The sequence below is a fragment of the Urocitellus parryii genome, chromosome 1 (genome assembly GCF_045843805.1).
Source record: "Urocitellus parryii isolate mUroPar1 chromosome 1, mUroPar1.hap1, whole genome shotgun sequence".
Taxonomy (NCBI): domain Eukaryota; kingdom Metazoa; phylum Chordata; class Mammalia; order Rodentia; family Sciuridae; genus Urocitellus; species Urocitellus parryii.
This window is the reverse complement of record NC_135531.1, coordinates 190,306,380-190,333,697: the sequence shown is the minus strand read 5'-3', so window position 1 is coordinate 190,333,697 and position 27,318 is coordinate 190,306,380.

Genomic DNA, 27,318 nt, shown 5'->3' with positions numbered 1-27,318 from the left:
CTACTGACACTTGTTGGTACTAAGGCTGTGCGGACACTGTAATGGTCACTGGGGATAATTGTGGAGTAAGCGTGATTTCTGTCCTTTAATTGTGGGGACATACAAATACACCACAGTGAGATAATTATCCTGATAGGGAAAATTCCTGTGTGTTCCATCCAGCCTGAGGTTAGAGGGGAATTCATGAAGGGGTGACAGCTGAGTTTAGAACTCAAAATATGAGTAGGAAATAGCCAGTTGGAAAAGGAGCTGAGGAAGTTCATGATTCAATAACTGGGCACTCAGTGTTTCCTAATGGCTCTGTGCTTGGTTTTGGAATGATGAATAAGGCAGAACATTTTTCCTGGAAAGCAATGTGGGTGGGGATGACAACCCAGGACAAAACTGGTCTTGGTGACCCCTTGGTTCTAAGGTGACACCATCTCTTTTTTTCCAAGACCTCACTTTTTACATCTTTCATTGGGTTCTACTTTTCCTTTATGACAAGAATTAGGAGCACAATATTTTTTTTTCTTAACCAATTCTTGAAAATCTGTGCTCTAATGAAAATTATACCCTCATCTATTATCTGCCAATTCATTCACCTATCCATCCTTAATCCACCCCTCAATGCTGGCTGAGGGCCCTTTTGGCTCTAAACTCTACACTGTGATATTAGAAATGAAGCATAGGCCATGCTCTCTGCCCTTGAAGTCCTTGTTGAAGAGGATTCTTGATCTCAGGCTACATTAGAACATCACCCTTAATCTCCAAAAGCCTTCTTAGCTTATACTACCTTCCAGGAGTCCGATAACCTCAACTCATGTTGTTCAGGTTCTCTGTTTTTTTTTTTTTGCACAAGCTGGTATATTTTCTGCCACTGTATTTTTGTAGTGCTAAGTGACTCTGAACAATCGTCAGATCCTTTATGTCAAATCATATATTAGCTTTAGCGTGTTTTTGTATCAATGGTTTTCTTCTTAAATACAATATCTCAGTTAAAACAATGGAGCATAAAGTTAAGTTGCCAAAAGAATACAGGGACATACCTATTTTGTTATATCCAATATTGTGGACCTGCACGTTGTTGAATATTTGGTAGGGACATGATAAATCTTCCTTGAATAAATATCATGATGATTCACAACTACAGATTACTTAAAGGAGCTTAACCATGTTCATAAGTACAAGTTGAAACATAAAATAGAGATTTTCACATTGTATATTAATAAATCAAAACTATGGTGAAAGATTCCTTAGATCAGGAGGACTTTAAGGGCTTTGCAATCTTGAGAATTTATGATTCCAGGAAAATGGGGCAGGAAAACATGGAAATCAGAAGGAGGAGAGTTTTGACCTTGCATGGGTTATCGGGGCAGGTTTTGTATGGGTGGATGTAGGTGCCATGTTGAATCCCCATGTAAGGTGTACTTGAGCCTATTCCTCAAAGAAAGGATAGAGGTCCATACTCACTATGCTATAACGAGCTGTGCTAGTGACCAGGTTACTCAGCACAGGATTGTGAGCCTGAGAGCCCCTGCCCAGACTTTCTGTATGAAGTGTCCTCCTCAGGAAATCTTGGAGGATGCTTCCTTTGCTTTGAAAGGCAGACCAATGACCTCTAAGTTCCCCTCCACTTTTATGCTTTGTTGTTTTATGACCCTATAACTAAGCTAACCTGACGCAGAGTGAGGCTGTTACTTTATAATTTGCCATAAATACTTTCATGATAACCTCCGTATGTTAAAGAACACTTAAAGCCTTTTAAAATCCAAATACATATTCTATTGGAAATCACTAGGTTGTAAGGTATCTTGTACTTTTATAGACTTAAAAAGGAAAAAAAAAAGATGTTAGATGTCGCACGGTATAGTTCTCTTTTTTAAAATCATTATTATAAAGTCTCTTCAAGAAAAACCAACATGACATTTCAAGTCAGAGCCCCTTGTCCCCTTCATGGTGGTTCCTCCAGTCCTAGTCTGATGACGGGGAGCCAGCAGATCCAGCCCTGGATCGCACACTTACTGAGAAAGCCTAGGGAGGGCTTCCGTGGGAAAGGAGTGTGAATGAAGGTGCAGGCAGGCCTATCAGCTTCTACAGCTGTGGGGATGATGGAGACTGGAAGCCATTGATGCCAGAGATGGGCAGAGTGGGTCTCGGTGACGCTGCTGGCATTCAGTCTCTTGATGTGATCCCATACCCTAAGGACACCTGGTGTCATACAAAAAGTTCTATCAAATTTACCACTCACTATTCATCCGCATCAACAGCTGCAATACACTTCCTGTTGTCTTGAAATAAAATAACCTGTAATTTCAGAAAGAAATTGGCTGTGCTGGAAGCATTGATCTTCCCTATGTGCCTGATGATGTATTTATAAGAGAAAGACATGTTTCTGTGTCTTATTTATTTCCTGACCTGGATGGAAACCACCAGGGAAAGTGCTACTTATGGTGTATTTGGTGGATGACTAAAATCTGTGGAATGTCTGAGGCTAAAAAGTGAAGAATAAGTTTCATAGTTATATTTGGCAGGATTACTCATAATTCTTTGCTGCTGAGTTTTTCAGAGCCTTTAGGATAATAACCATAGGTCTTTTCAAGAAACATGAGAGACTTATCCAGTGTTCTTTGATGGTGGATCTCATGGGACTCGTGTTCAACAGAATCTGCACTGGAAAATTCTAACTTTGAGATTTCTGTTTTAGAAAAAGGCAAAGAAAAAAATCACTGAAACTCACTGAGATGTGACAGTGAATAAACAGAAGGCTCTTACTACATTTAATGAATTAATTTTATCAATAGGGTCGAGGAAATAAAAGTAAGTCAGTGATTTAAATAATGAGTAGACTTTATTAAGCCATAAATTTTGTGTATTAATAAAAAATTGTGGGTCATTTTGAAATATATCATAATAAAAGAACATTCTTATAATAATTGGCCTATTGAAAAAGATAACAAGATTAATTTAATGATAAAGAAGGGAATTTCTTTGAGTAGATTTAAAAATCTGCAAAATCCTATGGTTAACATCACACTTAATGATAAAGGATTGAACATTTCTCATCTAAAATCAGGAACAAAGAAAGATGTCCCTTCTCACTACTCCTATTCAACACTATATTAGAAATCCTAGCTAATTGATAATCAGAAAAGGAAAATAAATGCTCATGTTGGGAAGAGAAAAATAAAACTGTCCTTTTTCCAAGACAATGTGGTTTTCTATAAAGAAAATCATAACTAATCAGCAACAACAAAATATCCCTCTTGGAACTAACTAGTCATTATAGCAAAGAAACTATAATCGTAGATACCTGTCAGTATTCATTTACTGAAATCCTGAAATTAAGATATTAAAGCCATTTGATTTTTAATATACCAGAAATGGCACAATTGGAATTTGGAGTTTAAAAATATACTTCCATTTACATTAGCATCCAAAAAGGAAATACTGAGATACAAATCTAACAAAATATATAGACATACATAAACAAAATACATAAATACATACATAAACAAAATTAAAGAACCATGTAATTGGAGAGCTTTCCCATGAAAGCAGACAGGAAGCCTCAACAATATCAGGATGTAACCTCTTTCCAATTAATCTATAGATTCAATGCAATCCTGGTCAAAACCCTGGCAAGCAATTTTACAGAGCTTGATAACTTGATTCCAAAATTTATATGGAAGGCCATGACCCAGAAGAACTAATACAATATTAAAGAAAAAAAAAAGTCAGAGAACTAAACTTATCCAACAAAAATGAAGAACTGATAAAATGAAGAAATAAAGACAAAGAGATCCGTGGAACGAAATAGAGGGCTCAGGAACAGAACCACATAGGAAACTGACACAAATGCAATATGGTGGAAAAAAGGAGACACTTTTTCAAAACATGGTGTGGGAACAACTGTGCATTCATTTGTAAAAACAGAAAGAAGGAAGGAAGGAAGGAAAGATGGAAGGAAGGAAGGAAGGAAGGAAGGAAGGAAGGAAGGAAGGAAGGAAGGAAGGAAGGAAGGGGAAAGAAAAGAAAAACAAAACAAAGAATAGACAGTTTTAATGCTTCATAAAATCTTAACTAAAAATGAATCAGTGTAAAATGCACAACTATAGAACTCCTAGAAGGTGACACAGGAGAAAATCTAGATAATTTTGGGTTTGGTGGTGACTTTTTAGATACCACACCAAAAGCCTGCTGAGAAAAGAAAAAAATGATAAATTGGGCTTCTTTGATATAAAACCTCTTGATCTGTGAAAGACATGATTAAGAAAATGAAAGATAAACCCATGACAAGGAGAAAATGCCTGCAAAATACACACCTTATAAAGGCCCGGTGTCCAAGTCGATGCAGAACTCTTGAACCTGAGAAAGAAGTCAACTTAATTTAAAAAGTAGAGAAAAGATCGAGCAGACATCTCACCAAAGAGGCACCCAGATGGTGAATAAGGATACAAAACGATCTTTAGCATCTCTATGTCATCAGGGAAATGAAAATTAAAAGAACAGTGAAGGCCAAGATCAAGAACACTGCTCCTGCCACAGGAGCGCTCATTCACTGCTGGTAGGAATATAAGTGGTATAGCGACTTTGCAAGATGATTTGTTGGGTTTTTACAAAGTATAGCTTCCTCTTTCACTATGATCCCCAAAAGGTTCTCCTTGGCATTTCTACAAATAAGTGAAAAATGTACACCTACAGAGACACAGGCATACCATTAATAGAAGCTCTATTAATAGCTGTCAAAAGTTGGAAACAACCAAAATGTCTTTTTAACAGGTGAATATATAAACAAATTGTGGTATTTTCACACAATTAACAGTTATTCAATGACAAGAAGAAATGAACTATCAAATCACAAAAAGACCTGGAGGAAATGTAAAACTATAGAGTGAAAGAAGACCACCCCCAAAATGCTACACACTGTATTATTCCATGTATATAATATTCTGAAAAAGTCAAAAGTAGGGATCTGAGGGGAGGGAGGAAGAGAAGAATCAATACAGGACGAGGGATTTTTAATGTAATGAAAGTAGTCTGTAAGATACTATAATGGTAGATACTTGTCAGTATTCCTTTGAATACTGGTATTCAATTGAAATCCTGGAACGTGCAACATAGTGAGCCCTAATGTAAACTAGTTAAGTATAAGACTTTACATAATAAGGCTACGTTAATAATAGTGGCTTATCACATTAATGCAAGATGTTAATAATAGGGGAAACTGAAGTTGAAGGAGTTGTGGGGAAGTTCTATGGAAGCTCTTTGTATTTATTACTCATTTTTTTTCTGAAAATCTAAAACTTCTCTAAAAATGAAATCTACTGATTAAGAATACAAAAAAATCATGGAAATTCACTAAAATACAACAAAAAATAAATATAAATTTCTATTATATTTAATAAAACAGTTATCTTAAGTACTTTTATTGTAGCAAAAAATAAAAATAAAAAGTGTAATTCACCGGAATTTACTAATTCCTAAATTTGATGTAATAGAATTTGGGAAGTGGGCATTTTATATATACAGAATCATAGGAAAAAAATGCCCAAAAGTTCTCCATAGGGCTTTCTTGCCTATTGACAAAGAAACCAGTGGTTAAATATCCTGGCAAATATAAGACTTTTACCCAGGTGCTCAGCACACAGTACATACACAGAAAAACTAACAAGGTCACAACCAGTTTATTCTTTTTTTAAAAAATTTTTAAATTTTTTTTTATTGGTTGTTCAAAACATTACAAAGCTCTTGACATATCATATTTCATACATTTGATTCAAGTGGGTTATGAACTCCCATTTTTACCCCATATACAGATTGCAGAATCACATCGGTTACATATCCTCGTTTTTACATACTGCCATACTAGTGACTGTTGTATTCTGCTGCCTTTCCTTTTCTCTACTATCCCCCCTTCCCTCCCCTCCCATCTTCTCTGTCTACTCCCTCTGCTGTAATTCAATTCTCTCCCTTGTTTTTTTTCCCTTTCCCCTCACATCCTCTTATATGTAATTTTGTATAACAATGAGGGTCTCCTTCCATTTCCATGCAATTTCCCTTCTCTCTCCCTTTCCCTCCCACCTCTCGACCCTGTTTAATGTTAATCTTTTCCTCATGCTCTTCCTCCCTGCTCTGTTCTTAGTTCGCAACCAGTTTATTATAGTTAGTGTTAAATCAGTGAAATCCACAATGTATGCAATAAAAATAACAAACTGCAAACTCATTATAGACTGTACTAAACAACGGTAGCTTCATGATAGAAATAGAGTTTGAGCTAATATTAAAGCAATCAAAAAGTCAGAAGAAAATCTAATGGGTAAATAAAAGAAATGCTTTTTAAAAACTAGGAGAAACAAGGAAAAGCAACATGAAATGACATGAGCAGAAGAAATATGAATGTATACCCTTAGTCCTTGGTCAGACATATTGATTACCCAGGGTGTTCTTGAAGAGAGAGAAGACAGCTCCAAGCAGCCATCAGCATAGGAGACAAGGAAGACTATCAGATGGAGGAGGAGCAAGACTGGGCCTGAGAAGGGCAGTAGTGGATGGTTTCAGAGCCCCTGATCCCAGGCAGTGGAGTGGGGGCAGTGCAGACTGCAATTATCACAATGGGTCAAAAGGCAGCTGGGACTTCTAGGGAGGCATATATCAGTATATCCACCATCAGATGTCACCAATATAGATATAACAGCAAACCCTGGTTGCCTCTTTGTAAATTTATATTGTAGTCTGAATAATTTTTTCTAAGGTAAGAGTAAAACTAACAGTAGTACATAAAAGTTAGGCTATCATTTCAATTTCTTTTATTTCAGAATTTAAAATAACTTGGATAATACTGCTGTTTTCATGGAACCTAATGGTGTTGGCTGTTTTGATTTTTAAAAAGTTTAATTATTTTACATATCATTTACATATCATAAAATTCATCAATTTAAAATTTAAACTCCATTGAGTTTTTAAAAAAAACTGTTTCACAGAGTTGTGTAAATATCATCAAAACAAAATTTTAGAACATGTTCACATTTCATTTTACTCCAAAAAAGAAATCTTGTACCATTAGCAATTACCCTGCCTTGACTTCAACCCCCAGTTTAGGCAATCTCTAATCTGCTTGCTTTCTCTATAGATTTGCCTACCCTGGCATTTTAAATGAATGAAATCCTATTTTGTCACAGCATCCTCGAAGGTCTGAAGTTGTATTTTATGTGCTTTTAATTTTGATGAGAATTTTCTTAAAGAAGTTGCACTGAGTATCTTTTTATGTACTATATTTTTATGACCATTGACATGTAGTATGTAGAGAAATTATTTAGAGCTTTGATCTTTTTAATTAATTAATTTTTTGGTATTGGGGATTGAATCCAGAGGCCCTTCACCATTGAGACACATCCCCAGGTCTTTCTTTTTCTTTCTTTTTTTTTTTTTTTTTGAACAGAGTCTCACTAAGTTGCTTAGGGCCTTGCTAAGTTGCTGAGGTGGTCTTGAAGTTCTAATCCTCCTTCTTCAGCTGCCTGACGTTGCTGGGATTACAGGTGTGAGCCACCAAGCCCAGCCACTCTTTTTAAAAATTGGGTTATTTATCTCTTTATTATTTAGTTGCAAAAGTTGTTTTAAATATATTTTCGAGACATAATACCTTTATGAGGTAAATGATTTGCAGACAGATTTTCTATTTCCTTTTCCCTGTGGCATCCTCTGAATCATAAAGTTCTAATTTTGATGAAGTACAATTTATGTGTTTTTTTTCCCCTGGTATCATTTGGTTTTTTGTTTTCATAGCTAAGAAACTGTTTTATAATCAAGGGCAGGAAGATTGCTTCTGGTTTTTCCTTGAAGAGTTTAATAATGTTAGTTCTTATGTTTGTGTCTATAATTTTGAGTTTATGTTATGTATGGTGTGAGGTAGGGTTGCAGCTTCATGCATTGCATACACATGGAAGTCTAGTTGTCTCAGCATGAGTTGTTGAACAGTATGTTTTCTCCAATCACATTTCTTGGTACCCTTTTTGAAAAACCTGTTGAGTATAAATGCAAAGGTTAATTTCTGGACTCTTAATTGCATTCTACTTATCTGTTCCTGTTTTTCTGCTGGTACCACATTGCCTTGACTTCTGCAGCTTTATAGTAAGTTTTGAAATAAAAATAGATTCTCCTAACATTTTTCTTCCTATTCAAGACAGTTTGGGTCTTTCTAGATCCCTTGTATTTCCATATGAATTTTTGGATCATCTTATTGATATTTGTACATACACAAAAAAATGGTAGCTGAGATTTTAATAGGTTAGAATCTGTGGAACAATATAAGTATCATTGTTATATTAACATCAAACCCTCATATTATTGATATAGTAGCTCCTCTTTTCAGTTTTAGTTATCCATGGTTAATTGTAGTCTGAAAATATTAAAAGAAAAATTACATATTTTGAGAAAGACAGAAAACAAACACATTCACATAACATTTATCACTATAATGTAGTTTACAGTTATTCCATTTATTATTAATTATTGTTGTGCCTAATTTATGAACTAAACTTTGTTATAGGTATATATGAATATATATAGGTATATATATAGAATATATAGGGCTTGATACTTTTCATGCTTGTAGACATCTACTGTTGGTCCTGGAACCTATCTCCCACAGACCAAAGGGGACTACTATATCTTTGATTTCTTCCAACTGTTTGTAACCATCTATGTAAAAGTTCTTGCACTTCTTTTGTAAAGTTTATTTTTAAATATTCATTGAATTTGTTGCTATTATGCTATTGCAAATGGAGCTGTTGACAATTTTATTTGTAGAGTATTCATTATTGATTTTTGTATATTGATCTTGTATCCTGCAGTCCTGCTGAACTCATTTATTAATTCTAGTATTTTTGTTCCATTGGATTGCTGTAGATTTTGTATATTTAACTTTGGGTCTTCTACAAATAGCATAGTTTTACTGTTCTCCTTCCATTCTTGATAATTTTTTTTAAATACTATGTTGACTAAAGGGCCCAGTACAATCTTGAATAGAAGAATCAAAACCAGAAGTCCTTGCATTCTCTTTGATCTTCGGTAGAAAGCACCATTCACTGTTAATTAACCATTGACTATTGGGTTTTTGTAGGTGTTCTTCTTTTTCAAGATGAGGGCATTTCCTTCCATTTCTTGATTTTTTTTATCATAAGGTGTGTTAGATGTTGATTTTTCACACGATTTTTCTGCCTCTATTGAGATGTCAGGTGCTTTCTGTATTTTGTTTTATCATATGGACTATTATATTAATTAATTTTTGATGGTAAATATACTTTGCACTCCATGGAAAATTTCTACTTGGTCAGGTCACACTACAATGCTTACATGTTATTGAATATTATGTCTATAGATGTCTTTTTATTATAAAACTATAGTATAATATCAAAAACAGGATATTTACCTTCACATAGTCCACTGATCATACTCACTCCCAGTTTCATTGTGAGTGAGTAAAAGAGAGAGAGAGAGAGAGAGAGAGAGAGAGAGAGAGAGAGAGAATGTGTGTGTGTGTTAGGTCACTTAAACATTCACATTGGGTAATTAAAAGTAAAATGGCTATGTTCATATTTTTATATTGACATAATATTTTATTTCTCTGGGATAAATGTCCACAAGTGCAATTATTTGGTATATGGTAGTTGTATGATAAGTTGTTTTAACTATCAAATTACATTTCAGAATGCAGATTCTACCATCAATGTAGGCACAATCTAGTTCCTGTCATTTTCCTGCAAGTATTTAATGTGTTATTGTTTTTTATTTTTAGTTTTTACACTCTAATTCCCTAAATTTCTTATGATACTGGCTATTTGTTAATATGCTTATTTTCTATATTTTATAATCTTCATTGGAATGTCTGTTCATTCCTTCTGCCCATTTTCTAATTGGATACACACATAGTTTTTAGTGCTGAGTTTTTTAAAAGAATTCTTTCTATATTCTGGATACAATTTTTAGGTTAAGGATTGTCTTGTTTTTCTTTTATGGGACACATTTTTGTTGTTAAGTCCGGTAATATTTTCTTAGATCTAGATCCTAAAGGTTTTTGGTTTTGTTGCTCCCAAAGTTTTATAGTTCTATGTTTATATTTGTAGTTCTTTTCAAAATACATTTTGCATAAGGTGTGAGGTTTATATTCCTTATTTTCTTTCATCTATGAATATCAATCTGCCAATTGCTTTTTCTTCACTTGTAAAAAGGCTGCATTTCATTTAACTGGTTGTGCTAATTTTTCAAAGATAACTTGAACTCATATTTGTGTGAGTTTATTTTCTGGATATTCTATTGTCTATGTCTATATTTCTGCCAGTGCACTACTAAAAGCTGCTTTACCTATGTAGCAAGACTCAATATTAAGTGGAATAACAATAACTCCTACCACTTTGTTCTTTGCAGGATCACTTACTAAATGAAAATGTCTCTTCATGTAAAAGTTAGAATAATTTTTGGGAGATTGATATGAATTGCATTAAATCTATAGATCCTTTCATAATTTAGGGGAAATTGACATACATAATATTTTGAGTTTTTCAATCCAAGAGCATAGTATTCAAATTCATTGAGATAGTTGATTTCTTTCATCAGCATTTTGTAAATTTTAGTATGGAGACACTATTTGTGTTGCTAAGTGTGTAGCTAAGTATTAAATTTTCTTTGGATTAGTTTTAAATTGAATTTATTTTACTTTAAATTTCTGCTTACAATTGTTCACCATCAGCATATTAAAACACAATTGATTTTTTTCTGAACATGTTGATTTTGTATCCTGTATATTTGCTAAAATCATTTACTTCTAAGTTATTTTTGTTGATTCGTTAGAAGTTCTCCATAGGCGCTCATGTCATTTGCAAGTAAATATAATTTTATATCTTCCTTTATAATCTGTATTCTAATTTATTCTTATTATTTTCCTGATTACTATAGCCTGAATTTCAGGCATTATGTTGAATAAGATAACTTAGAGTTGACATTCTTGCTTTGTTCATTGTCTCATCATTAACTATGATGTTAGATATAGAATTTTATAACTGCTCCTTATCAGTGTGATATAATAACCTGCCATTTTTAACTTGCTGAAAATTTTTCTCAGAATCATATGATTCTATTGTTTCTTTGCCATATTGTATTTCGTTAGTATATGGATTGATTTTTCAAATATTGAATCAGTTTTAGTTCAGAAATCCTACTTGGTATTAAATCCCACTTGATCATGGTCAACATACAAATCTTTATATAGATTGTTGGATCTGGTTTGCCATATTTTGCTGATGGATTGTACATGTACTTTTTATTAAATATATTAATCTCTAGTTATGTTTGTACTATCTTTGAATTTGATATCAGGGTAATATTGGGCTCATAAAATGAATTGGCTCATGATCTTGTATCTTGTATATTTTTGGAAGAGATTAAGTAAAATTGATGTTAAATCCTCTTTAAATCTTCTTCTGGTCGACTTCCCAGTGGAGCAATTTGGGTCTGGAAATTATTTTTTGTGGTGTTATTAAATTATAAATTCAATTTCTTTGATGCTTGATTGCTATTTTGATTGTCTAATTCATCTTGATTGAGTTTCAGTCATTTGTGGTTTCTGAGGATTTGGTTCATTTCTTCTAAACTGTTGAACTTATGAGGATAAGGTTGTACATATTATCTCTGTATTTTATTTTTAATGACTGTAATATATGAAGTGATATCTTGTATTTCAATTTTTATAATGGTGATGTTTGGCCTTTATTTTTATTTTGTAACTTCACTAATTTTTTTTTTTTTTTTGGTGGATCAGCTTTTGGTTTAATGGATTTTTCTCTCTGACTATTTTCAGTTTCATTGGTTCTTGTTGTTATTTTTGGTATGCTTTCCTTCCCTCTGGCTTAGGTGCCCACTAACTAATTTCTAGTTTCTCAAGTTTGGAATATATGCAATAGATTTGAGTTCTTTCTTTATTTTGAATAAAATCATATATAAAGTTTTATGAATTTCCTTCTCAGAAGGCTTTAGCCACAGCTCACAAATTGTGGTATGTTGCATTTTTATGTTTCATTCTGTGTCCCTTACCCATCAGCCCTGTAGTCTTGGGCTCAGCAGGGAGGGAGACACATCCCTCCATTGACTTATTTTCTTCAGGGCTGCTAACTGACTTCCTTTTATTGTAGTATTGCTCCTTTGATTTTGTCAGAAGGATTCCTCTAGTATTTGCAGAATAACTTAACCTATTTGGTTGCTAGATTAGGGGATCATAAAATATTGTATCTGGGGGGCTTTCCTCTGTTGGGTTGGGAGCACAAGAAACTTGAAGCTTTGTAGATTCTCCTGTCCTAGGGTACCCACCTGTTTCTTAATACCTGTTTTTACTTTTCCTTTGGTGGTCTCTTGGATTATTTCAAGTGCTCATAGTTGTATTTAATGTGAAGAGAAGGAAAAAGTATTTCTTTTTCATACTTCCCAGATGAAAAGCCTACAGTGTCTTTTTTAAAAAAAGTTTATTTTAACTAGGTATATATGACAGCAGAATGCCTTTTGATTCACTGTACACAACTGTAGCACAACTTTACATTTCTCTGGTTGTATAAGATGCAGTGTCACATCATATGTGCCGTGATACATGTACCTAGGGTAATGATGTCCATCTCATTCCACCTTCTTTCTTACCCCCATACCCCTCCCCATCCTTCCCTCCCTTTTGCATCATCTAAGATTTTTTATTTTTCTCCTGTCTCCCCATTATGGATCAGCATCCACTTACCAGAGAGAACAGTTGGCCTTTGTTTTTTCTGGGATTGGCTTACTTCACTTGGCATGATAGTCTCCAACGCCATCCATTTACCTGCAAAGCCATAATTTTATTCTCTTTTAATTCTGAATAATATTCCATTGTGTGTATATACCACAGTTTCTTTATTCATTCATCTATTGAAGGGCATCTAGGTTGGTTTCACAGTTTAACTATTGTGAATTAAGCTGCTATAAACATTGATGTGGCTGCATTACTATAGTATGCTGATTTTAAGTCCTTTGGGTGTAGACCAAGGAGTGGGATAGCTGGATCAAATGGTTGTTTCATTCCAAGTTTTCTGAGGAATCTCCACACTGCTTTCCAGATTGGTTGCACCAATTTGCAGTCCCACCAGCAATGAATGAGTGTGCCTTTTCCCCCACAACCTCACCAACACTTATTGTTGTCTGTATTCTTGATAACTGCCATTCTGACTGGTGTGAGGTGAAATAAAATCAAGAATTAATAAATGGAGTAGACTCAAACTAAAAAGTTTCTTCTCAGCAAAAGAAACGATCAATGAAGTGAAGAGAGAGCCTATATTGCTTTCTACATCTCATGTCTCTTTTTAACCTCCTGTGCTTTCTTTTTTGAGTTGTTTGGCACAAAGTGAATATTTTTCTGTTTAGCAATTGATTTTTTTAGTGAATTTTTATTTTGTAGTTTTAAGGAAATTTTTTAGTGGTTTTACTAAGGCTTACAAGATACATCTTTCTGTATCAGAATCTGCCTTCAATTAACACTAATTCAATTTCACTGATATAAAAGGTTTTTCTTCTATAGTTATATTTGCTTCTCCCTTTTGGTACTATTATTGCTTTACTTACTTTATTTAATATATGCTATGTAATATGCTATTTGGTATATGCTATATTTAATGTATGCTATAATGTTATAATACATTAACATATAGGTATTATAGTATTTAATTTTATGACTCTTAAAGGAAACCGAAGAAGGAAAGAATATGTATTTTAAGTGAATCTGTATTACCACATGGTGTCTTCCTTACTGTAGTACATCTTTGGTCCAATCCATCTCCCTTTGTGTTGGTATTTTGTAATATGTTTCATTTCCATGTGATATACACATACAATATGAATATGCACATATGGTTTTATGAAATTACTTTTTTAAATTTGTTAAGGAAACAGGAGAATAAATATGATGTTATACTGTCCTTTACAGTTTTATACAGAATTACCTTTAATGTCTCTTGTAAGGACATTAAAGTTACTCTTTTATTTCATTGGTTTTCAGCCTGAAATTTTTCTTCTGTGTTTCTTATAAGGCAAATCTGCTAACAACAAATATTCTTATATTTTGTTTGTATGGTATATTAATCTGCTTAGGTTTCCAAAACAAATGCCATAGATTGGATGGCTTAAATAACAAAAGTTTATATTCTTACATTTCTAGAGGCTGAAAGTCCAAGACCAAGGACTTCCAGTTTGAAAGACTTTCTTCTTGGACCTCTAAGCAAGGACTCTCTTCCTGGTTTGCAGATAACAACCTTCTTCCATCCCTGTCTTCATGCATCTCTGACGGGGGGCGGGGAGCTGGAATCGGGGAGGCTTCACGCCCTGAACACACAAGTACTCTAGACTCCAAATAGTCATATTGGAGGTCAGGGCTTCAACATATGTTTTTGAAGCACACTCAAGTCTATAACGTCTAAGAATGTCTTAGTTTGAATTGTACTTTTGATAAGTAAAATAGTCTTGATGGAGTTTTCTTTCTTTCCTTTTGTCACTTTGAATGTCATCTTACTATCTTCTGGCCTCCACTATGTCTCATGTGAGGTCATGTATTGATTTTTATCAGAATTTGCTTGCTCATGATAAGTTATTCTTCTTTGCTTCTTTCAAGATTTTTCTGGTTATAATGTATGTAGGGGTGGATCTCCTTGTGTTGCATTCCTTGAATGTGTTCATTAATGCTAATTGATTTGATAAGTCTTCATTCTGTGAACATTTTAAATTCTTCTTTGGTCCTCTTCTTCTTTTATTATTTGTTTGTTATTGGGCTTTATAATGTCCAATATTTCTCTGAATATTTATTTATTTTCCTTCATTATTTTTCTCTCTGTTTCATAAATTTTATGGTTTGATCTTCAAGTGTTTTAGTTCTTTCTTCTGACAGCTCAAATCTTCGGTTGATCTACTACAGTATAATTTTTATTTAGGTTATTTTAATTTTAAACTCCAGAATTTCTATTTTAATCAACTATAATTTATACTATTTCATTGATTTTTTTTATTTGATAAGACATCATCATCTACATTTCTTTAATTAAAAAATTTCTTCAATTCTTGGAATATTCTTATGAAATATTTATCTTATAAGTCCAACATCTGGGCCCTCTTAAAGGTTGATTCTGTTGCTTGCTTGTTTTGTTCCTGGGGTGGTGGTGGGGAATACTTTCCTGTTTCTTTAAATGTCTTTTAATTAAAACTGTGGCCACTTGGCCACAGTTATTTTGGCAACTCTAGATACTATAGATTCTTTCTTTCAAGCTTGTTAATGTAGTTTGCTTCTTTATGTGTTAATGATTTGGCTGTAGTAGATCAGTAAAGTCTTTTTTCCCTGACGTTTGCTGTCTCTGATATTTTGCTCAAACTTTTGATCCTTTTTTTTTTTAAATCTCAAGTCATTCTTCTTAGAATTTGTCATATTGCCAACCCTGTTTAGTTTCCAACCATTAGTTGGTCAGGGCTTGTGTAATATGACTTCTAATCTGATAATTTGTTTCCCTTTTATTTATCATTAAGTATGCATATGGCTTGGTGACTTTTTTATTATTGAAAGGATCTTTGAGTTTTCCCCACATTCAGCCAAAGTTTTTTCCAAATTTTCCTCTTCAGTCACTCCTTAGAGGAAAGATCTTTGAGTGTGCACAGCTTACACCAGGGATGACTTGGATTTTAGCTTTCTTTCTCTCTATCGTTCCCTGGTTTCCACAATAAACTTATGGCTGGTCTCTCTTTATTGGTATCACATCTAGATATTAGATTTTACTAATTGGTAAGTGACTTTGATAATACCTTGGAATACAATTTGTTCCACAGTCTAATCAGTTGAAGTCAAGCTTCTAAAGAAAGTCAGGGAATTAATAGTCTTTCAGGTTTTCTCTGAAATTTCCTGAGTGTAGACTGTGAGGAGCTATAGCTAGGGTTGGGTTGTGGGATACAAGTGGATGCTGTACTTGTATTCTTATATAGATCAGGAGCCATGAAATGTAGAGGAGAGTTGGTAGGAACTGATGTCTACCACTGAACCTCAGCTATTATGAATCTTCAGTATCTCAGGATCAGAGAAGATATAATCCAGTAATTTTCCAGCTTGCAGATCTATATAGAATAGCTATTTTATCCCAGAAAACTGGAGTAGCATAAATTTGGTTGGGGATGGGAAATGAGCTTTGCCAACCAACTGCTACCAGGCACTCAACATAGACATTCTGCAGCACGGCACTCTGAAAACTAGGATTTTCTGACGTTCATTGGTTTCCAGAAATTTTGGGGGTCTGGGTGGAAACTGTTACTTGGCTGTGTCAAGCCCATTCCCACAACTAATCCATGAGGAAGAATTGTGGTAGAAAGAGGTAAGTGCAGTCCCTACAATAAATGTCACTGTCTTGCACTATTGAGTGTCTATGTTTTTTTTTTTAAATAAATGCTTTTAAATTTTCTGTGAGCTCTTTGATCAATCTCTACACACTGAAGGATTGTCTTTGCTAATTTTTAGCATCTTAGTAGATGTAGCTCTGGGACAGAGATTTCCTAGAGTATTTGTATCACTCTTCTTGGAGTTCTGTCTCTATGACAATGGTTTTTAATCACTGCTCACCTTACAAAACTAGGAAGAATGTAGTAGTTCTATATGCTGCTAGTGTGACCCCTATATTAACTTATTTTTTTACATATTCTTTTCTCCCAACTGAACTATTATGCCAATGTAATACTTTCTAGCACCAAATTTACTTTAACAAAATCATTGTCGACAAGCAGAAATGGCAATTTGAAGTGACTTTGATCTTTGGCAACACTGTAATTGGTCTACAAGATAGGATAATCAACAGACTGGATCCTTATTTTATATGACAGACCTTATTCATTTTGCCCTATCTTCAATTTAATTATCATAAAACTTTTGATAGAAAGCACATTATTATTCTGGGAATGAGAATATAAAGAATGTCCTAGTTACTCTTCAAGATGTTAAAATAGAAACGCAAAAGAGAAGCATAGCAGGTTGTCTTAGGATGACTGTTTGATGAATGATGAAATCAAGGACTTATCTCTCTCTTGGACAGGTGCATCTTACTCTGAGTTCTGGAAGAGTCATTTCCATTCTTGTGCCTCACTGTATACTTAGTATATCCAAGAAGAGCCTTGTACAATGATGAGGTTTAATCAATAGCATCTTCAAGTACCTATTTAAATATATTGTTCTGAGTCACAAAAGCTGAAATATGGCCAAAAGAAACAAAAATAAACAAACAAACAAAAGGCAAAATGGAATGGAAGTTATCAGAATCATGGAATCTGAAAAATAGAAGACATAATGGCCATCTAGTACATTAGATTTCTAACATTTTAAAAAATTAGAAATTTTCTAAAAATAAAACTTCGATGGAGTCTCAGTATGCAAGTATCACTGCCCTGGCAGAAGTAGTGTTGGAGCAAGCCATTCTCTTCTGACTTAGCCAGAACTCCAGTGGAACACAATCTCTGGGCTGTTTAGGACCCAGAACATGATCTGATCCAACATTTTGCTCATTGGTGTGAAATTTTATATGATTTGAAGGCAATTCAAGGGGTGAGAATGGTGAGAAATATGTGATAGTAGGTTCCAATTTTCTCTCCACCCATTCTTAAGTTGTTATTAATTCTTGCTTGAGGATTTAACTCCTGATTAAACCCTATGTATGATCTTTTAGATTCTACAATAGGCAATTACAGAGATTCTGCATAAGGTATTTTATATTAACTTATGAGAATTAGGAACTGAGCCTTTTGTTATCAGTCACATAGGTACCTCCTCTCTTGATACTTACAAGTATCTACATGTCATCATTCGTGTTTAGAGAGAATGAGATACTTTAGGAATTAATAGTAATACTGACAGTGAATAAGCGTATCTTGACATCTAAGACCCTGGAGGAAACTTCATTTTAGCTACCTTTTGCAAAGCTGGGGTATAGTGAGAAGAAGGGAAGAAACCAGAATATTAGTACATGTCCACTAGATCTGGGATCTCTCTCTTGAGATGCAGCCTATGGTCTGCCATGGGATCTGCAAAGGCTGGGAATCTGACCCTGCGGCATATGTACAGAGTGGTTAAGTGAGCAGCAAGATGGATAGAGGGATTGGTGAGTCAATTACATCTGGGACTAGTGATCTAAAAGATTGGGCCAAAACATGTAGGGATATCCTCAAGGAGAACTATCTTGGAAGAAGAATAATCCATAAGTCTACCTAGCTACAGCTAAAATTATCATTGTCTATCAGAACATTATGGGAATAGGACTACAAGGCACATTACCTATAAACCAAGAGACATTATCTAAATCACAGAAGAAGATTGGGGATTCATCCTCTTCCCTTCCCCACATTGCCATAAAAGTGCAGAAGCTCCCCTGCTTTATATCAGGATATTTTCTTAATGGAAAATTCAGGAGGAGAGAAATTAAGCAGACAGAGGGACTGAATCAATTAATATGTTGCACACACTTTTAAATGATAGTGAATGAATTGGGTGTGTAGGCACAGATCTGTAATTCCAGTAGCTATGGGGGCTGAATCAGGAGGAAGGCAAGTTCAAAGGCAGTCTCAGCAAAAGCGAGGTTTAAAGAGACTTAGTGAGACCTTGTATCTAGATAAAATACAAAATAGGGCTTGGGATGTGGCTCAGTGGTTAAGTCCCTGGTACCAAAAAATTAAAAAATAAAAATAAATGATAATGAATGAGAAGAAAATATGGTAGAGACATGCAATTTGGCCGAAAGAGATGTCCATATTCAGAGCAGCCACACCTTGTCTGGCAAGAAAGTGAAGCCAGAGACTTCTTGAAATTCAATGAAACCTGGGCAGATAAAGGATGGTAAAAAAGGCATTTGCAAGGGAATTCTGTTATGATCTCCATGAAGAGCCAACTAGATGGGGGACAAAACACATCTAGTTCTCTTCTTATTATTCTCCATGATCCAGAAACTTCTCTGTGGAAATGCCATGGGGAAAAAAAATCTCAAAGGATTTGATTGTTGACTTTCAAAAAAAGTAATCCAATACTTTGGCCCTCTTCTCATTCAGTGGGTATATTGTAGTTTATTAACGGTATGAGAAACTGGATTTAAATATGAGAAAGGTCCATTGACAGACAAAGCTGAGGTTATAAAAAGACAAAGATCAGCATATGTAAAGAATTTACCATCACTTCTGACATATTAATTGAATAAGTAATATCCATTTATTTTTATTTATAATTAGAAGTTGTTTAATTTGTATATCTCTGTAAGCCCACAGCCCCTCATTCTGGGGATTAAATCCAGAGCTTCATGCATGTGAGGCAAGTGCTCTACCTCTGAGCTGTATACAACCCCAGCCCTTTAATTGTTAAAAATTTTTGAAACAGTTTCTCCAAGTTGCTGAGGTTGGCCTCAAACTTGTGATTCTTCTGCCTCAGTCTTCCAAGTGAGTTGGAATTATAGGCAGGTACCACCACACCCAGCTTGTAAGATTTTTCATATAAACAGATGCGCAAATATGAAAAAAAATATCTTCTGAAACATCCCATTTAGGGAAAATGGTCCCATTTTCCTATTGTTACCACATTGTCCAGGCCTGCACCATCTCACGTGGACTGTCACCAGCCTATCAGCCAAAGCTTTTGGTGAAATGTGTATCTAAATAATTTATATTTAAATTTACAGTGACAGATTTAAGAATGTCTCTGCTATGTTGGTTGACTAGATAAATCCAGGTGTACTATATACTTGAGTAAGTTACTGTTATTTACAGTGAAAACAGTTACTACTCTTACTTGCACCAGCCAGGACCAAAAAAGTTTCTTTGGTGGGTCACCAGTCTCCAAAGAGAGAGAGGTTCTAATGGCTGGAGGAATGATCCCAGGGCGGTAAGTAGGTAATCCCTATGTGTTATTTTCTTCTGATAATAGAGATTGACTCAGGGGTGCTTTACCATAGAGCCACATCCCCAGCCCTTTTCATTTTCTGAGACAGGGTCTCAACAAGTTGTCTGGTTGACCTTGAATTTGTAATCCTCCTGCTTCTCCCTGGAAGGATGCATGATGGTGTGTTGAGAAGCAACTGGGCAATGGAAAATGCTGTCTATGCTGAGGAGAGCACTGGGCCTGGGTAAGACTCTGGGAAAGGCAACTTTTGGCCTTCAAGTGGCTCAACTTAGCTGCAAAGCCATCAGCAATTCTAGAAGAATTAAAAGTACAGAAATAATGAATTTTAGTTTGCCTTTATTAGTTGCTTTCTGGGGCACCCTTTGCATACAAGCAAATTTCTGACCTATGTAATTTTCCTCCTGCTTGAAAAAGTTCTTTCAACATTTGTTAATATGAAAGTCATCTGTATTTGGTTGTCTAATAAAGCCCCTATTTCTAGTTAATATTTAAAAGATAAATTTGCTGGATATGGGGGACATTGTGCTAAGTGTAATCGGCCAGACACAGAAGAAAAAATACTACATGATTCCAGTTATAGGAGAAATAGAAAATAGTCAAAAATAGAATGGAATTGTTGTTGCAAGAGGATGGAGGAAGAGGAAAGCAAAGAGATGTTGGTACAAATGTACTAAATTTTATTTACACAAGATGAATAAATGCTAGAGATCTACTCTATAGTTTTATGATTACTGCAAACAATGTAGCATTATATGTCTAAAAATGTTCTCCAAAGGTGGACACCAAGTATTCAAAGGATAAGAGGACACTTTTGGTGGTGATAAATATGTTTGCAGTACAGATTACTATGATGTTTTCACAGGAGTGTTCTTATCTCCAAACTATCAAATTATGTAATTATGCACAGCTTTTTGAATGTCAATCATATCTTGACACAGTTGTTGAAAAATTTTAGGTTGCCTGTTTTTCTTTTCAGTGTTACATATTTGCACCACTAAATATTTTTACACTATTCTTTGTTTTCTTGCCTAAATTTTTATAAGAAATACCCTATAATTCTCACTCATATAGGTATTTTTTTTCTTTCTCTAGATTTCTTCAAGATTTTCTGTCTTTTTTTTCAGTAAGTCTCACTCTTTAGATGGCTGTCAGTAATTACTACAAGTTGTTGATCATTAATACTTTAAACATTTCTTTGCTTTATTCTTCTTTCTTTTCATTCTCCTATAATGCATAGGATACATCTTTTGAAATTTTCCCATAGGTCTTGTCTATTCTTTTCCTTTGTATTTTTCCCCTTTGTGTTTTGGTCTGGGAAGTTTCTCTTGACCTATCTTCCAGTTCATAATTCTTCCTTGATTGTGTCAAGTCTATTCAATAAACTCATGAAAGGAATTTTTTCATTTTCATTACAATGTTTTTTGAGTTCTATAATTTCCTTTTGATTTCTTTTCTTTGAGATTCTCAATCTCTGATAGTATCACCCATCTGTTCTTGCATGCTCTGCTATCTTTCCATTAGAGTCCTTAACATATATGCTCTGCTTATTTTAGATACTGACAGTTTATAACTGCAGTGTCCTATAGGAGCCTGATTCTAGCCATGATTTTGTGTCATCAGAATGTGTTTTTTCTTGCCTTTTAGCATGTTTTACAATTTTCTGTTGAAATCAAGACATGTATTGGGTTACAGGAACTTAGAGCAAAGGACTTCTGTGTAAGGATATCTGTTAAACTGGCTGGAGTTGTGCCCCATTTAGTGTTTGATGTAACTGTATTACCAAAGTCTACAAGTTTACTTATTTCATCTTGCATGACTCCTCTGAGAGTTTGTGTTTCACAGTTCTTCCAGGCAAAATGTCACACTTGGCATAATGTTTCGATCTATGGCAGACCACATGGATGAGGGTGGTCCTATAAGATTGTATTGCCTGGTGACATAGCCATCTTAGTTTGTGTGAGTACAGCTATGATGTCTGCACAACCATAACATTACTTACCGAAACACTTCTCAGAGGCATTCCCATGATTAAGCAGGGCATGCTTATGTTGGAAAGTTGTTTATGTGGTGATAAAAGGTGAAATAGGCAGGAACATATGCTACCACCTTCAGTGAGGTCACTGTCTTTGGGAGGGTCTGTTTTTTCATTGGTGTGGCCTTCACCAGTGTCTTGGTTCTCCCATTTCTGGTCTATGTCCTTGAATTCTTTCTCCTTATTGATTATATTTTTAAATATTTTTCTTTACATAATACAGAAAACCTAGAGGAGATGGTGGCAGAATCTTCTCATGCCCATGCTGGGAAAAGACCTCAGTGTTGTGGGAGTTCTTTGCCTTACGTGGAGACTTCTGGTAAGGAGAAGGCCTTGAGAGTGTTACACAGTGGCCATTATTCCTCTGCCAGGGCCATGAGGACATTGTCCTGAGAGTCTCACCATAAGAGTCTGAGGGCGGTCTTGGGGGGAGTGGCGGGGTGCTAAACCTGAGACAAAGTCCCCTGACTCATGATAGTGGAGCAGGGACCCCCAGGATTTTCTCACCGTCATGTTGATCTGTACTTGGCTTCCAGGAGTTTGTCAATAATTACTAGTTAGGTAAGTGTTTCTATGAACTTATGGCTCTAAGGACTTCTGGTCCAGGTGAATAAGTCTAAGATGCTGTCCCTTTTCCTGATATGTTTAACCCTGGAGATCTCTGGGTGGAGGTTTACCCTGTGATCTGAGTTCTCTGACGGGCCCAAGAAAAGTGGATGGTTTTCAGTTTATCCAGATATTTTCTCTCATAAGGGTCAAGTAATGATTTCTAAGACCTTGACTTGGGGAGATATAATAACAAGTCTAGTTACCATTATTTTAACCAAAGGCATTTTATCCTGGTGGGCTGAAGAAGGTTTCTTCTAGAGAGGTTCATTAAAATTGGACTAATCTTATTCCTGCTTTTGTCCTCAATAACAGAGAAAATCCCACCAGTACCCTTACAACTGATTTATCAGAACACCTGAAGTCGTAGGAAGAAAGAACGATACATCTCAATTAAGCTAACATTCATTAAGAAGGAAACAGAATTTAGTGGCAGAAATTTGCCATTAGCCATTCACTAATTGTCTCAAAACTCCTAGGAGGTGATGGAGAGAGGAAAGAATCAGGTTTTGAAATCAGACGGGCTTGGATTGGTAATAATAGTTCTTCCCTTCACATTCTCAGTTCCCTCCATAAGCCATGGTTTCTTCATTTTTAAACATGGAGTAACAACATGTACCTTACATAAAAGTGTAAGGATTAAACGGGATCTTCAGTTGGAAGCCACTGACACAGTGCCTAGTTCTCAGGGCTGAATGACCTGTAGCCACCAACCTGTGTCTGTGCCTTTCCTCTGCCCCTGCGGCCTCAGTGTCTTGGGCGGCTGAAAGGAGTGGGTTCACCTGACCCACACTTGGCCAATGTGTTCTACTCCCACTCCCACTGCACTGCCCAATTCTATGCCACAGAAAGTGGTACCCTGCAGGTCAGCTTCGCGTTCCAGCAGGTGCTAAACTTCCTAATTAGCAAAGGCACAGCTCTTGTTAAATTACTGGCAGATCGAATGTCTCATTACCTTTTATTCATTACTGGCTTCTAATTATTCTAAATTGCTTCTTAATTAGATTCTGTCCACTGGAAAAAAATGGATATGAACAGAATGGGACATAGGACAGACCTTAGGGTGAAGCAGATATTAGAGGAATCTCTCTCAGGGATGGTCTTTGCCATGGGGAAAGGATGCTTTATTGGAATGCTCTGTTTCATTGTCAAATCCTACAAAGGTCCACTTTTCCAATCTTTGAGGAAAATTCCGTCTTCCTGGGGCTCTCAGAACAAGCCATCATCTATCAGGAGCTATTCTGAGCAGACTTGGGGGCCAGGCAGTTCCGTCTCCTTGCCCACCATCTCAAGGCTCTCCCACAAACCCTCCACAAACCAGAGCCTTCCTGTTCCTCCCTTCATCCAGTGAAATATAACCCCCAAAATGGGATTTCTCTTCACTTTACCTTTGCATACAGATTCTATTCTTGCTTGGAGACTAAAAGTGTTTCTTATAAAGTCCCCTCTCTAATTGTAAATGAAAGGTTATTTTTCTTTTGCAGTAATTCAAGCTATTGCTTTGACAGTATGCAAAAAAAAATCTCAAAAATTTAGACCTATTATCTCTATTCAGAATTTAATCTAGGAAAATAAGCATCAATGTAGAAAAAGCTCAAATCCAAAGATGATGTTATGAATTGAATTGTGTCCCTCCAAAATTTGGATCTTGAAGTCCGAACCCATAGTTCCTCAGAGTGTGACTTTATTTGGAGATAGAGCCTTTCCAGAGGAAAAAAAGTTAAAAAGAGATAATTAGGATGGTTCCTAATCCGACTGTGTGGTTATGATAAGCATAAATTTGAACATAAAGATACACAGAAAGAAGGTGATATGAAAAGACCCACCTTGAGTCTGAACTTTCAACCTCTAAAATCTTTTAAAAAATATGTTTTTTTTTGTTATTGTTGTTTAGGCCACCTAGTGTGTGATACTATGTTACAAAAGCTCTAAACATCTACTCCAGACAGGAAAGGCAAAACAGAGAAATTAGAGCTAAATGTACACTGATTTGAAAATGATTAATCAAAAGTAGGATATCTAGTTAATGACATTTCATGCAGCAATTAAAACACATATTCAAAAAATAATGTGACGAACAAGAAAACATAATTTAGGTGAAAAGTAGGCTTAAAATTTATAAGCAGAATGATTCACAAATACATAAAGCAGATGAAAAACCTGCATAGATAGGTCATTGGAGAAAATGTTCAATCACACTAGTAACCAAAGAATATAACATTAAACAACAATAAAATACATCATTTCCCAATCAGATTGAATTTTAAAAATCAAACTACTTAATTCTGAGGTGGTCTAGTGAGATGAGTTTCCTCATATGCTGCTGGTAAAGTATGGGTTGGTATAACTTTCCTGGAAACCTACTTGGCTGAAAATGGAAGAACTTTTAACATTTATTTTTCACTTTATGGAATAACATTTTAATTCATAACAGTGTATATTAAGGAAACCACAGTTATGAAGAAAGTTTAGGTATAAGGATTTTTAGTACAACATAATTCATAATGGGAAAACAAATAGAAGCAACAAAAAAATGTGTATAGGAAGAAAACCATTGCATAACTACTTACCCCCTCATGAAATGATATATTACAAAGCAATTAAAGGGTTTTAAGATTTTTTTTTTTACTGTGAGGATATATTGCCTGTTTTATAAAATTAAAACCATTAAATGTATTTATAAAGAAATGGATAAAGATTTTATACTAAAAAATCTTTGGTTGTACGAATGTGTTTTTTAAAAAATTATCATTTTCTTATCTCACAAATGATTGAAAATGAAAATACATCTTGCTTATATGAAATGAATAATTTTTTTCATTTAAAAAATAAGAACTGAAAAGAGTCATCATTGAGATGTAAGTGTGTGTGTGTGTGTGTGTGTGTGTGTGTAAAGTGGTGGTATATGTGGAGTTTTTCAATATTCATAAAAGCAATCATGCCTGTGACTGATCTTTCTGGACCCCAAGTAGAGATAAACAGTTAAACAATAAAACCGCAGTTGCTTCACTTGAGAAAAAGATTCACAAGCAGAAACGACAGAAATATATGATGGAGTATAAATCACAACCTCCCAGTCTACCCACCTTCCTGAGACAGTAGGAGGCCGTTGTCAATCAAGAACTGCAGTCTGCATGGGGAAAGCTGCTAAGGTGGGTGCTTTCACTGCCAGCCTGTGGGTGAACCAACAAGGTGCAAGAAGCTGGACTCAGAGAACAGTGGATGGCAACCCCTGGCTCTTAAAACCAAATGGTCTGCCACCATGTTCTTATAGAACAGCTGAAATATTGTCCCTACAGACCTGTGTTTCTCAGACATTTTGGTCTCTGGTTCTCTGTAAGCTCTTGAAATTACCGTGCACACCTAAGATGTTGTCACATGATATTTTTGTATGTTGGAAGTTTAAAGGGATATGTATTAATATATTTACTTATTATAAACTTAAAAATAAAATAACCTCATCAGATACTAATGTAATTTTGTCTGGCTGAGTAGAACACAGGAATTCTACCTGTTCTGTGTATATTGTGATCATATAGTTTTCAGAAAACACAACTCTACCATTGTGATAGAATGAAAATAAAATTTTAAAAAGAACCTCTTTGAATCATCATGAAAATCTTTGAAGTCAGGGGCTCATTGAAAGGATTTTGGAAAGCCCTAACGGTTGGTTCCTGAACCACACTTTGATAACCATTGCTAGTGCCAGAGATAGAAAAAGAGATGTGAAATTGCACAAAGATCTAATTTTATTCCCTAGAGTGTGTTTAGCCATCCTTAAGAATTCTGGCTTCTTACTTTCTCAGAACATGAAATCAGTCAATTAGATAATTCTGGGAAACAAACACAAGTCCTTGATGAGCCAGAAATTTTTAATATAAGAAATAAATCAGACTCTCTATTTTAATGAAACATGCATAAGAACGTATATGCCAAAGTGTGCACATGTAGCTACTATTTCAATGTAGCAGATATTGTGACTCAGAGTCAGCAGCAGTGATAGATGAATAGAGTGTGGGGTGGGAAGAATGGTGGAATGAAGTGGACTTTATTATCCTATCTACATGTATGATTACACAACTAGTGTGACTCTGCACCATGTTCAGCCAGAAGAATGAATGAGAAGTTGTGCTCCATTTGTATACAGTGTGTCAAAATGCATCTACTGTTGTGTGTGACTAATGAGAACAAATTAAAAACAAATCGGCTGAGAGGAACTGGGACAATCTTCAGTGTTAACTGGGCAACAGTGATCCTCTGCAGAAGATTGGGAACACTAGGCTATTGTGTGTGGGTTTGAAAAGTCAAGTTGTGGCCCAGGTACGGTAATGAATGGTAACACTCTGAGGTCAGGCAAGTCCAAACACTCAGGAGTCAGATTTCTGCCAGACCTCTCCTGCAGCCTGGGCTCCTGGGCAAGCAGGAAGGCCACCCACCTCAGAGGAGCAGGGGCCTCTAAAGCCAAGACAAGCCAGTGTTCTAGAATCATCCAGCACAATGATTCTTTGTGGAAAATTATGCTATAACACCAATATTACCAACATTAACGAGAATTTAAGCATTCTGTCAACAAATACCCATTGATCAACAATCATGTGCCAAAATAGATATACTAGAATTTATATAACCATTCTTTCATAATAAACGTTTAAGTGGTGCTTAATTTTTATTGACTACCATAATTATTGCTACAATGAAGTTCTTTCTTGAGACAGAAATTGTTGACATTGAATATTTATTA